Below are 13,199 nucleotides of genomic sequence, written 5' to 3'. Positions count from 1 at the left end.
CAAGGTGTCACCTTCGAAGCTTCAATTCTGTGTCCAGCAAGTGGTATACTTAGGACACTTGCTGTCCAAGAGGGGTAGGCAGTTGACACCCGACCGTATCCAGTTAATAGCGAGTCTTCCCCAGCCCAGAACCCAGAAGGAGGTACGTGCCTTTATCGGCCTTACTTCTTATTGTAGACAATGGATTCCCCAGTATGCATTCCTAGCCAAGCCACTGATACAGTTAACGACACAGGAGGCAGCCGTATCGACTGTCCTCCCTTGGACATCTGACCATACACTTAGTTTTAACGAGTTAAAGAAAGCCCTATGTCAAGCTCCAGTTCTAGCTACACCGAACTACAGTAAGCCTTTTACACTTTTCGTTACTGAACGCGAAGGTACAGCATTATCTGTTCTCACACAAGATCAAGCAGGTCAATACAAGCCCTGTGCTTATTTTTCGAGCACATTAGATCCAGTCGCCCAGGCGTTGCCTGCGTGCCTCAAGTCAGTTGCAGCCACAGCACTAGCTATCAGACAAAGTGATTCTATAGTTTTAGGACATTCCCTGACAGTACAGGTCCCACATTCAGTAGAAGTTCTTTTAAACCGAACACAAACTCAGCACTTGACAATTGCACGTTTAACAGGTTATGAATTGACACTGTTCCAGCCACACATAGAAATTAGACGCTGCAACGTCCTGAATCCCGCTACACTGTTACCATCAGTTAGTTCAAATCCAGACACACATGATTGTGTGGAAGTAGTTAACATTACGACAAAGCCAAGACAAGACCTGACAGACATTCCGTTACCAGATCCTGACCTGACACTTTATGTGGATGGTTCATGTATGAGAACTAGTACAGGAGAACTAGTCGCCGCGTATGCAGTGACTACCGACACTGAAGTTATTGAAACACACCGTATTGATACCCTGTCCGCTCAAGCAGCAGAGCTAGTCGCTCTGACACAAGCCTGTATACATGCCAAGAACCTGAAAGTTAATGTTTACACAGATTCACGTTACGCATTCGGAGTTGTACACGACTTCGGAGTGCTCTGGCAGGAGAGAGGTTTCATGACTTCTCATGGAACCAAGATTCAGCATGGTCTCCTTATTCAAGCCCTGTTAGATGCCATACATTTACCGACATCTATTGCTATCATGAAGTGCAAAGCACATACGAAAGTCACTGACATTATTTCCCAAGGTAATGATTTAGCAGACCGCACAGCCAAGCTTACAGCACAGACTCCAGACATTCCAGTTAATCAGACACATATTCCAGATCTGACTACATGCATGACAGTTAAGGACCCTACACAAGATGTCATAGATATTCAGTTACATGCTACCCCCGATGAAATCAAGAAATGGTCCGAACAAGGAGGGGTCCAGACAGATCAAGGATGGTTAACGAAGGGTAGAGCCACATGGTTTCTCCCCGATTCTATGGTTCAAGTCATTATCAATACCGCACATAGTCCAGCCCATTTAGGAGAAAAAGCTATGTTAGACAGTATCCAGAACATTTGGTTCAACAAGCATTTACGAGCTGCAGCCAAGCAGAAAGTCCGTACTTGTATGATATGTTGCCAGTTTAATCCAGGTAAAAGTGTCCCGGTGGAACAAGGTGGTTTCCAGCCCCCTGACCACCCTTTTGAGGTCCTCCAGATGGATTATATTCAAATGGAGCGATGTCGAGGTTTCAAGTATGTCCTTGTAGTTGTGTGCGCTTTGTCCAGATGGACAGAAGCATATCCAGTCCCAGATTACACAGCCGCGACCACTGCCAAGCAGTTGGTTCGTGAATTTTTCCCTAGATATGGACTCCCTAGAGTCTTATATTCTGATAACGGTCAGCCATTCTCCTCAGAATTAATGAAGCACGTTTCCCTTTTGTTAGGGTACCAGTGGAAGTTCCATTGTGTACGCCATCCAGAAGCAGCTGGACTAGTCGAAAGGCATAATCAGACTCTGAAAATCCGCATTGCTAAAGTCTGTAAAGACAAAGGTGTAGACTGGTTAATAGCTCTGCCAGTCGCTTTATTTTATATGCGCATGGTCGCACATTCCAGATCAGGTCTGTCCCCGTATGAGGTCGTATTCGGCCGCCCCCCTAACATGTGGGGTACTCCTAGACCCCGAAGTATTACCGATGTTTCATGTAATATGCTGACAGATTACCTAGCTTCCTTGATGTCTGCCCTCAACTCATGTCGTTCACAGGTTGCCGCCGCATTTCCAGACAATACCGAGGTGGCACCGCACGAGATCGTTCCAGGCTCCCTTGTGATGATCAGAAATTTCGACAGATCAAGTCCGCTGGAACCACGTTGGAAAGAGCCACGCCAGGTCCTCTTGACCACCCGAACTGCCGTCAAGTTGGAAGGCAGGAAGGGGTGGGTCCACCTTTCTCATGTAAAACTTTTCAAAGGATCGAAACCAGTCTTCAAAAACATTTCCAAGAACATTTCCCAGGATTCGAAGGATTGCCAGAACATTGTTTTAAAGGACTGTCCCGCACAAGACATTATTACAACCCCTCCCTTGTTAGAGAAAACTCCGCAACAGGAGTATAAGTTAAAACTCAGGTCTAATAAGTCAGTCAGTTTGATTGTATAAGTCCTCCCCTAGGTGAAACGGTTAAATTGTTTCTGACATGTATAAAATAGACCCCCATAGTGAGAGAGTCAGTCAAAGTTCAATCAAATGTATCGTTTTTCTGAGTTTCGTATTATTTCTCAGCATAATGATTTCCTGCACTAGTTACGCACTTTTTCTGTGTTTTCCAGTTCCTCATGTAAATATGTCTGCTCATGCTACAGTAGAGCACACGTTTAGTGATCTGCCTCCTCACGAATATTCATACCGCCTCGCTATGCGTAATAACACATTTATCCGTATGTTACATTATTCACACCAGACCAGCAATGCCACTAATTGTTGGGTGTGTGGTCGACTCCCCCCTTTCCAGACACCGAAGGGAGTTCTGCCACTCTTTCCTTATCCATTCTCACACAATGGTTCGTGTGGAGCATGGTCCACGTTAACGTCATCCTCAACAGATATGTCTTTTCTTAACAGTACATGTTTTCCAGACAAGCAAGGTCTCCCCCACAGAACAGGTTTAGATTTAGAAAATGAAGTATATAATTTAGGAAATTATTCGTCGAATTTCATGGTTCTGAATGTTCAGTCTGATACTACTCCAGACTCACCCGCTATTTCAGTACTACCAGTCAAAGGCGAATTATGTGTCCGTAGTTATGGTTCTGTACATATAGGTCATAGTGAATGTACTACTGTTGTCAAGTATAGTGACAGTGGGAAATCTATTTTCAAAGCTTCACGTCATTCTTATTTTATTTGTGGTCAAACTGCATATGTCCGTCTGCCCCTCGATTGGGAGGGAACCTGTTACATTGCTTTCCTACTGCCACCTGTTTTTCTAGCCCCACCTGACTATCATAGGAATTCTTTCTTAGTACACACTAGACACAAGAGAAATCTCCCGATTGTCGATTATACTGAAACCGCCGCAGAGCAATTCATTGATATAGATAAAGGTGTTTTCCCTTATTTAGGCACAGTTGTAAATAGTAAGCTAATCCGTAGGTTAACAAGAACCCTTGAAGCAGTAGTAGATGAGACTGCCTCTGCTCTAGGTAACTTAACTGAAGAGCAATCCTTTATGAGAATTGTCGTTTTACAGAATCGTCTCGTCCTTGACGTCATACTGGCCGATAGGGGCGGGGCCTGTAGAGTTCTCGGATCCAGTTGTTGTATTTTCATTCCAAATAACGCGCCGTCTGTTTATTCAGCTATAACCAGACTCCATAAGATTGCCCATCTGTTACACCAAGATCCAGGCACCTGGACATGGTCCGGTTGGTTCTGGAATATAATTTCCGCATGGGGATGGAAAGTCCTGTCCTTTTTAGGTATTGCAGTAGCGATTATGTTTAGCTGCTGCCTCTGTATACAATGTGGCCCTGCGATTTGCAGCATGTGTGCTACCTCTTGTATTCCTAGTCCCAAGCCCCGTTCTAAATCCCGTTCCAAGACAATTCGAGACGAGCAAATGGTACTGTATGAAATGATAGATGGTATCATGAAAATTGATGTTTCCTGATGGAAACGTAGTGACAAGGAGGGAATGTGGAAAAGTAAATTTTGCCATGTTCTGTGTCCCTACGCCTCATCCATCATATGTTATGTGTGCATGATCAATATGCATATGTTATTCCCCATTTCTGATTAATGACGCAATTCCAGTTGTGTCCACCTCTAGTATGTTAGTTTCCAGTCCTCGTGAATACTACGAATATCAGGCCTATGTAAGTAATGTTGCCACGTTTCTCAGTGTGCACGTTATTCAATTATAAAGTCCCCGTTTCCAGGCCTCAAAAGGGCCCGGACCACAGATTCAGCTCCTGTCTCCTGAAAGCCTCGCTGAGGAGCGATACAGCCCCCACCTGTATCCTCGACCCTTCACTTACTTCCTGCCTTGCAGTGCCCGGTGCACCCCGGCTCTGCCTCTGAGTCTGCCAAAAGTATGTTATAGTTCCAGCTATCAGTTCAGTCCTCCTCCTCTGCATTCCTAAGCTACTGAACTGCATCAATAGTTTCCGTCATTGTCTAGCCTTCTCGTCTCCACGTTAGAGAAATACTGTATTTAATGGTCATTTAGTATTCTTCATCACGCACTACATGTAGAATAATGCATGGTCCAGTCTTAGAATCAAGTTAGCTTTTCCCCTCATGACTTCTAGTTTATATCAACATGTTCCCTAAACATTAGATACCAGATAGGGTTTAGGTACATGTCGCTCCGACCCTTCAGACTTTAGTCTCTGCTCCTAGCACAGAGTTCGTAGCCCCCAGCTTCTCCTAGTAACACGTCATTGCCAGTTTTCGCGCACCATTAGGTTAGAGGTCCCGGCTCCTTAGGTAGCCCCCTCCAATGTTTCCGCCCATTCATGACATATTCTGTTACGTTTGCATCACATGTCTATGTATACGCCCAGTTACACCTCTTTTTACTGTTATCTCTCGCGACTGCTACGCGTCACGCCTTCTACTCCACCTACTGTTACGCCTACTGCAATGTAATGCTATGTGTTTGCGCTATGTATATAAGTCAATGTTTTGTTATTAAATGTTAGCGCGCTCATCCCAGACCCAGCCCCGGCAGCTGCTGGGCCCCAGTTGTCCTGCTGGGCCTTATTGTCCTATTCCCATGCAGGTTGTCCTGATCCTGTCCTTATGCTGTAATAAACCTGCAGAAACTCCTACTACCTCGAATCTTGACTCTTATTTTATTGAGCTATCTGTTATGCTATAAGTCTAGTCAAAAATAGGGTATTAATTATTTATTTACCACAGGGGGATCACTTGCAACTTCTGCAAGAGGAAGTCACGGCCCTCTTGGCCAAGGGGGCCATCGAGCGCGTTCCTGGGCCAGAAGTAGGGTGTGGATGTTACTCCCACTACTTTCTGGTACCCAAGAAGGGCAAGGGGGGCCTGCGCCCGATCTTGGACCTACGGAACGTCAACGGCTTCCTCGGTCAAGAGAAGTTCAAGATGCTGACTTTGGCTCAGGTCTTAGCTGCCCTGGACCCCGGAGACTGGATGGTAGCGTTGGACTTGCAGGACGCTTATTTTCACATCCCCGTCCTGCCGGCCCACCGGCGTTACCTGCGGTTCACAGTAGGCCACGAGCACTTTCAGTTTACCGTGCTCCCCTTTGGTCTTACCAGCGCCCCACGGGTGTTCACGAAGGTGAGGGCGGTGGTCGCAGCTCATCTGCGCAGGTTAGGGGTGTCAGTCTTCCCCTACCTCGACGACTGGTTGTTGAAGGCGGGCTCGCCCCAGACAGTCGTCAGCCACCTCCAGACTACGGCCGACCTCCTGCATTTGCTGGGGTTCTCCATCAATGTGCCAAAGTCGCACCTGTGTCCCTCTCAGAAGCTCCTCTTCATCGGAGCGGTTCTAGACTCGGCGCAGTTTCGGGTTTACCCTCCCGAAGAGCGGGTTCAGGATATTCAGGCTCTAATTCCCATCTTTCGGCCTTTATCTCGAGTCTCGGTCAGGTTGACGCTGCGGCTTCTGGGGCTGATGGCCTCCTGCATCCTACTGGTGCGTCACGCCCGGTGGCGGATGCGGGCTCTGCAGTGGGACCTGAAGTTTCAGTGGGTCCAGCATCAGGGCAAACTGTCCGATCACGTCTTGATCTCGGAGGGCACTGCAAGACGGTTGCAGTGGTGGCTCACGGACCGCGATTGGGTTAGTGGCAGATCCCTCTCCCTACCCCACCCGGAGCACTTAGTTGTGACGGACGCGTCCCTCCAGGGCTGGGGTGGCCACATGGGAGAGGCGGAGATCAGAGGACTCTGGTCTCCGGCAAAGGCCCGGCTCCACATCAACCTGTTGGAGTTACGGGCGATTCGTCTAGCGCTGAAGGCATTCCTCCCCTCTGTCCGGGGGAGTGTAGTGCAGGTGTTCACGGACAACACCACCGCCATGTGGTACTGCAACAAACAGGGTGGGGTGGGGTCGTGGACCCTATGCCAGGAGGCTCTGCGCCTCTGGCAGTGGCTGGAAAGTCAGGGTGTGACCCTGGTAGTTCAACACCTGGCAGGTTCTCTGAATGCCAGGGCGGACGAACTCAGCCGTCGGTGCATGATGGATCACGAATGGTGTCTGAACTCGGACGTGGCGCAAGGCCTCTTTCAGCGATGGGGAGAGCCTTGGTTAGATCTATTCGCCACCGAAGAGAACGCGCAATGTCATCAGTTCTGCGCGTTGGAATTTCCAAGGCGGCACTCGCTCGGAGACGCTTTTCGTCGCGAGTGGAGTTGCGGTCTGTTGTACGCCTTTCCGCCTATACCACTTCTGCCCTGAGTGCTGAAGAAGATCAGGCGCGACCGGGCCCAAGTCATCCTTGTGGCTCCGGACTGGGCACGAAGATACTGGTATCCCGAGCTACTCAGCATGTCAGTCGCTCCCCCGATCCGTCTGCCCCTTCGGGAGGACCTTCTGTCGCAGCAGCAGGGGACGGTCCTCCACCCGAACATCTCCAGTCTCCACCTACAAGCTTGGAGATTGAGCGGCGACAGTTGAGGCCATTTGACTTGCCTCCCGAAGTCTGTAATGTCATTCTGGCAGCCAGGCGTCCCTCCACAAAGTCGGTATACGCCTGCAGGTGGAACAGATTTGTGGCATGGTGCACAGCAAAGGCTGTGGATCCACTCTCTGCCCCCCTTTCTGAGGTTCTCCTCTTCCTTCTTTCTCTTGCCCAGCAGGGCTCTGCTCTGGGCACTGTCAAGGGCTACCTTTCTGCCTTCTTACGGCTACCTGATCAGCCTTCTTTATTCAAGTCCCCTATTGTAAATCGTTTTCTTAAGGGCATCACGCACATGTTCCCTCCTGTTCCCTTCGTGATGCCCCAGTGGGACTTGAACCTTGTTCTTACCTTCCTGATGTGCGCTCCCTTTGAGCCACTTCACAACTGTCCTCTTCGTCTTCTGACTCTAAAGACTGCTTTCCTGGTTGCCATCACCTCTGCCAGGAGAGTGAGTGAGCTCCAGGCCCTTTCTTGTACTCCACCTTTCCTTTCTGTCCATCCGGACAAGGTTGTGTTGTGTACCAAGCCATCTTTCCTGCCCAAGGTTGTCTCAGCCTTCCACATCGGGCAGTCCATCACCTTGCCAACCTTCTTTCCGCCTCCGCATCCCTCTAAAGAGGAAGAGCGGCTCCACCGTCTGGACCCAAAACGTGCGCTCTCATTCTATTTGGATCGCACACGCCAGTTCCGGGTGGATGACCAACTCTTTGTTGGCTACGTGGGTGCTAAGAAGGGGAAGGCGGTACACAACAGGACCATCTCCCGGTGGATCATCTTGTGATTCCAGGCATGTTACTCCATGGCTAAGTAGGAGCCCCCTGTTGGATTGAGGGCTCATTCCACTCGGGCCACGGCAACTACAACTGCCCTGGGCCGGGGAGTGCCCTTACAGGACATTTGCCAGGCAGCGACGTGGGCCTCGCTGCACACGTTCGCACAACACTACTGCCTGGACTGTCGAGTCCGGAGGGATGGCTTCTTTGGCCGTTCCGTCCTCCAGGACTTTCTGGTGTGATTATTGGTTCGCAGACCCACCACCGGGGTTGGTATTGCTGGGGTATCTATTCTAAGGTAAGGAATCTATCACTAACGTGTCTCTTTCAGATGCACAAGTTACTACTTGTGTAACGATATATCTGTAAGAGACATTAGTTAGTGATAGATTCCTTACGACCCACCCATCCTCCCCGTTCTGCGAACCGATATCTAGGGTTAAGGTCATCCCCTTTCAGGGCCCTAGTTTCTTGGCACCAGTGTTGGTTCTATCATGGCTCTGCGTATCTGGCGCGGAAAAGCTGTGTATCAGAACTGACGTCAGCGCGCATGGGCGGCGTCTAAGTACTCAGACGACGTCATTCCGGCGCTAACAACGCCGACGACGGACGCGGAGCCGCAGACGACGTCTACCGACGCGCAGGGGTATTGCTACGCAAAAATTTCCGGATCCAGTCTGACGCCTGGGGATATTCTAAGGTAAGGAATCTATCACTAACTAATGTCTCTTACAGATATATCGTTACACAAGTAGTAACTTGTGCTTTAAGCCCTGTGGATACAGTCATTTGCAGATGTTAGTGATGGATCTACGTCTCGTCAGCCTCTGGTATCTTGAGTGCGACCATGACGCCAAGACCTGCATCAGTTGTCTCGCCATGCACCCCAAGGCAATCGAGTGGTACCTCAAGCTCTTTGCTACTGGACGTGTGATGCTGTGACCGTCCCTATCCCTGTTAAGAGGAAGGTCTCCGTATCAGTTGCTGAGCCTTCGATCTTTGTCAAAGTCATCCAGTCGTTCGGGTGGAACCCACAAGAAAAAGAAAAGCAGGAGGTCAAAGACGACTTTGGCGCCCAATTGAGCCATTCCCTCCTGGCCGAAGCCGGAGTCCTATTCCTATGGGCTAGGACTTTGGGAAGATTGGGAGGGGTCACTGGGCCCTTATGAATACCAGCCCCTAGACCTTAATGAGGACAACTGGTGTGAGGATTTGGCAGAGGCTAGTGGACTGGACGCTTCCCCCAGAACCTAGCTTGGTTTTTTTCTTCTACGGAGGAGGGAGCCTCAATTGCAATGGTGGTGAGAAGGGCAGCCAAGGTCCCGGACCTTACACTAACCTCAGTGGCTGTTTTGACTGAGGTGCTTCAACTGGAAGTCACCCCATCTTAACCATTTCTCTTGTTTAATGAAGCCCTCATGGATGTCCTGGTTCAAGCCCTGCACAGGTGTTCATATGAATAGGAAATTAGCCCACCACAATTGACTTGCCCCAGATGACCCTAGCTTCCTCACCCATCACCCCGAAGAGCTTGGTGGTCCAAGCTTCCACGTCCAAACTAAATCCTGGCGCATTCTCTACCATTTCACTTGACAGAGAATCCAAGCGGCTTTGATACCTTAGTCAGAAAGATGTCTTCTTCCATAAGACTGGTACTTTTGGGCCGATACTGCCACTCACTCTGGGACTCTGTTGCACAGGTGCTGCCTATGGTGTCGGAGGAGGCTCGAGACATACTCTTCCTAGCTATTCAAGACACGAGAGACACAGCCAAGTTCACCATACACTGTGGACTACATACGATCGACTCACTGCGCTGAGCGGTTTCATAGTCTGTGACCCTTCGGCACCATGCCTTGTTGAGAACCACTGCGTTTCTCTGGTTTTCCATGGCTTGCTCATGGACATGCTCTTGTATGGCTCCCATCTCTTCGTAGACCAGGCATACTCTGCTCTGGAGTGCTTCAAGGACAGCAGCGCTTTTGGACAGGTCCTTGTAAAATTCCATGGACCCTTGTAGCCCCAGTCCACGTTTCACTCCTTTCGTGACTATGGGACGGGCTTCCAGCCATGTCTCTACCCGGATAACCACCATGGCACGCAAGCCTCCCATCACCTGCATGGCTGAGGATGCTGCACTAACAGGTCTTGTGGGTCAGGTAGCCAGAGGTAGGGCCAGTCCACTACTCCTCCATCAGCTACAGCTTTAAAGCCTCTTTAGTTTGCCCTTCGAACTTGATGTGCACCCTGTGGGAGGCAGGATCCACTATCACCTGAACTGCCTGAGGTCAATAACCTCTGACCATTTGGTTCTCCAGATCTTCAAACTCGGAGGGCAGCAGGACCCTGGGGGAGACGCCCAGTCTGGGGGACACTCACCAAATCTCCAGCCACCGCGTCTGTGCAGTGCACCAGGTCCGCCACGGCAACAATGTCGCTCCATGTCGGCAGGAGATCCAGGTAACTCCCCGGCTCCACACCAAGCCGCGCCCTCAGCAGGCAGCGTTCTCTTTCAGTCGCCGCACCGCCACCTCCGGTCACTCCACGAGGCTGAGACCGGCCCAGGTAAGGGACATCAGTCTCCGATGTCAGCGGGGCAGCTTAGGGACTCGGAGTATGACCGGAGAAGCAGGATGATGAAGGATCGGTATTAGGCTGGACGGAGCGCTCACAGCACACGCCCGCCATGATAGCTTGCCAAGCCACGCCCCCCTTGAGTTCATTTTTAACTAAGAACTGCAATAAATAAGTGTTGTTTTCCTTTTAAAGTTAAGTAAATGCTATGTTTATTCTACATTATAAGGCTATGGATAGCAATGCCTTATAATGAGCTGCGCTCAGTCAGATGTATAATTCACGTGCATCACAGAGGTTCAGAACTGAAGCATGAAGGTATTTAACTATATAATAAAAATTGTTCTCAACTCCATATTGGAGCATGAAAACTAAATATTTTGGAATGCTTTAAAATTAAAAGATGTTTAAAATGAAGAATTAATAGTTAATTCCATTTTATTTTTCTCCCTTTCTAAAGTGTCAACTGTCATCTTACTCCTAGTGCTAGTAGACACGCTGCCATATTTATACCTGAAACATGGAGCCATTTTTTTAAAAGGGAGAAATTTAAAGTGCAGAAACATGTTCCTTATTAACATTTTTGCAGAACATTTTTCTGCACTTTAAATTTCTCCCTTTTAAAAAAATGCTTGTATGTTTGTGTTGTACATGTAACAATACACAATAGAGCAGATCAGGTCTAGAGAAGGAGTGTGCCTCAGCCGGACTATGAAACAGTTGGATGCCCGTGTAGGAAAAGTACTGTTGAAGAAAAAATGCAGTTTAAACACATAATGTTGTTAAAAGCACAGAGGCTAGGATGATTCCCATCAGACCACCGTTATGGTGGAAGTTGCGTCATGTGGGAATACCTGAACAATCCATCGCGCAACCGACCGTGTAGTGCCGGTGCGGGAGTGGATGTCAGTAGTCTAGCTCTGGTGTCTTACTTAGACTGATATAAAGAAAGTGCAGTGCTCAAATGATAATAAACATAAAATAGACTACATAGATCCTTCTAATATTGAAGAGGACATCTAGGTGTCTAAGGTTAAAAAACACGCTGGGTAGTAAGACTACCCTGTAGCGCAATGCAGAACGGTCGACATGTTTCAGCCATAAGGGCGTTGCCCCGGCTTTCTTCAGGACCTTTAAAAAGACTAGCTACTGCAATTACACACAATAAGTTCAGTGAAAAAACAATCAATTTAAGTGAAAAGATTCATCAATAGATGTACTTAAAAGTTACATATCTGTCAGGAGCCTTGAGCATTTAGTCTTGCCCACTGAAGGAAGAAAGATATAGCTTGGTCACACAACAGGGGCACCGACGGATAGAGCGGGGCCTCCTACTCCCGAGCGGTCGCCGGGTGAGGTGAGGCCTTCACCCACACAAAGCTGGGAAGAAGCTATATCTTTCTTCCTTCAGTGGGCAAGACTAAATGCTCAAGGCTCCTGACAGATATGTAACTTTTAAGTACATCTATTGATGAATCTTTTCACTTAAATTGATTGTTTTTTCACTGAACTTATTGTGTGTAATTGCAGTAGCTAGTCTTTTTAAAGGTCCTGAAGAAAGCCGGGGCAACGCCCTTATGGCTGAAACATGTCGACCGTTCTGCATTGCGCTACAGGGTAGTCTTACTACCCAGCGTGTTTTTTAACCTTAGACACCTAGATGTCCTCTTCAATATTAGAAGGATCTATGTAGTCTATTTTATGTTTATTATCATTTGAGCACTGCACTTTCTTTATATCAGTCTAAGTAAGACACCAGAGCTAGACTACTGACATCCACTCCCGCACCGGCACTACACGGTCGGTTGCGCGATGGATTGTTCAGGTATTCCCACATGACGCAACTTCCACCATAACGGTGGTCTGATGGGAATCATCCTAGCCTCTGTGCTTTTAACAACATTATGTGTTTAAACTGCATTTTTTCTTCAACAGTACTTTTCCTACACGGGCATCCAACTGTTTCATAGTCCGGCTGAGGCACACTCCTTCTCTAGACCTGATCTGCTCTATTGTGTATTGTATCTTGTGAATAGGGGTTTGAGCAGACGGGTCATTAAACATTCCCCTTGACCCTCCCACACCTTTTGTTTTTTCTAGTACATGTAACAATGCCACATATGGTAAGCGTTATGTCCTGTGCCATATTTAAATAAGACACAGCCTGTCAGTCACACATACATCCCATTGATTCACACACTTTTTTACATCCCCACAGACCATAAACTCACTGATGCACATGGCAGCCCTATTATAGTACCTCTAGTGACAGTTTTTTGTTCAAACCATGGTACTGGGCTCCATGGACATTAGGTTTAATGTCAAGCTGCACAAGGGGGTGTCTGGTAACAGTGCCCGAGTTACTTGGCCTTCAGTAGCTCTCGACAATTTTCACTGATCAGAAGTAGCTCTAATTACAGTAAAGGTGGAGACACCTGCACATGTTGGTGCAGCTTTATCTATAATATTCCTTGTGGGTGTGATCCACCTAGCTGTCATGGATCTATCTAATGGTATTATGATGAGAATCATCAAGTGACCATGTCTGTTTTAGCTCTCTGCCTTTATTAATTTAGTTTCAAATTTAATATCACTGATAGTGTGATCACATTGGTCTTGAATTGAAATAAAATTCTTATTAAACGTGATTTGTAATTCTTCATGTGGGGAGTTATTGTACAGTTAACGAATTAAAAAAGAGTGCTCGTAACGGAGACCCAGGATTAATAGTAAG

The 13,199-nt window shown here is 48.0% G+C and overlaps 1 protein-coding gene across 4 annotated transcripts in view; it reads left to right on the top strand.

The window, feature by feature from the left end:
* Nucleotides 1–13,199, top strand: part of ZNF280D (zinc finger protein 280D) — a 722,832-nt gene that overhangs the window by 302,568 nt on the left and 407,065 nt on the right. The window lies entirely within an intron of this gene.

This window comes from Lissotriton helveticus, chromosome 3_2 (genome assembly GCF_964261635.1).
Source record: "Lissotriton helveticus chromosome 3_2, aLisHel1.1, whole genome shotgun sequence".
Lineage (NCBI taxonomy): Eukaryota > Metazoa > Chordata > Amphibia > Caudata > Salamandridae > Lissotriton > Lissotriton helveticus.
Note: the sequence above shows the minus strand (reverse complement) of the source record. Positions and strands in the feature narration are given on the sequence as shown.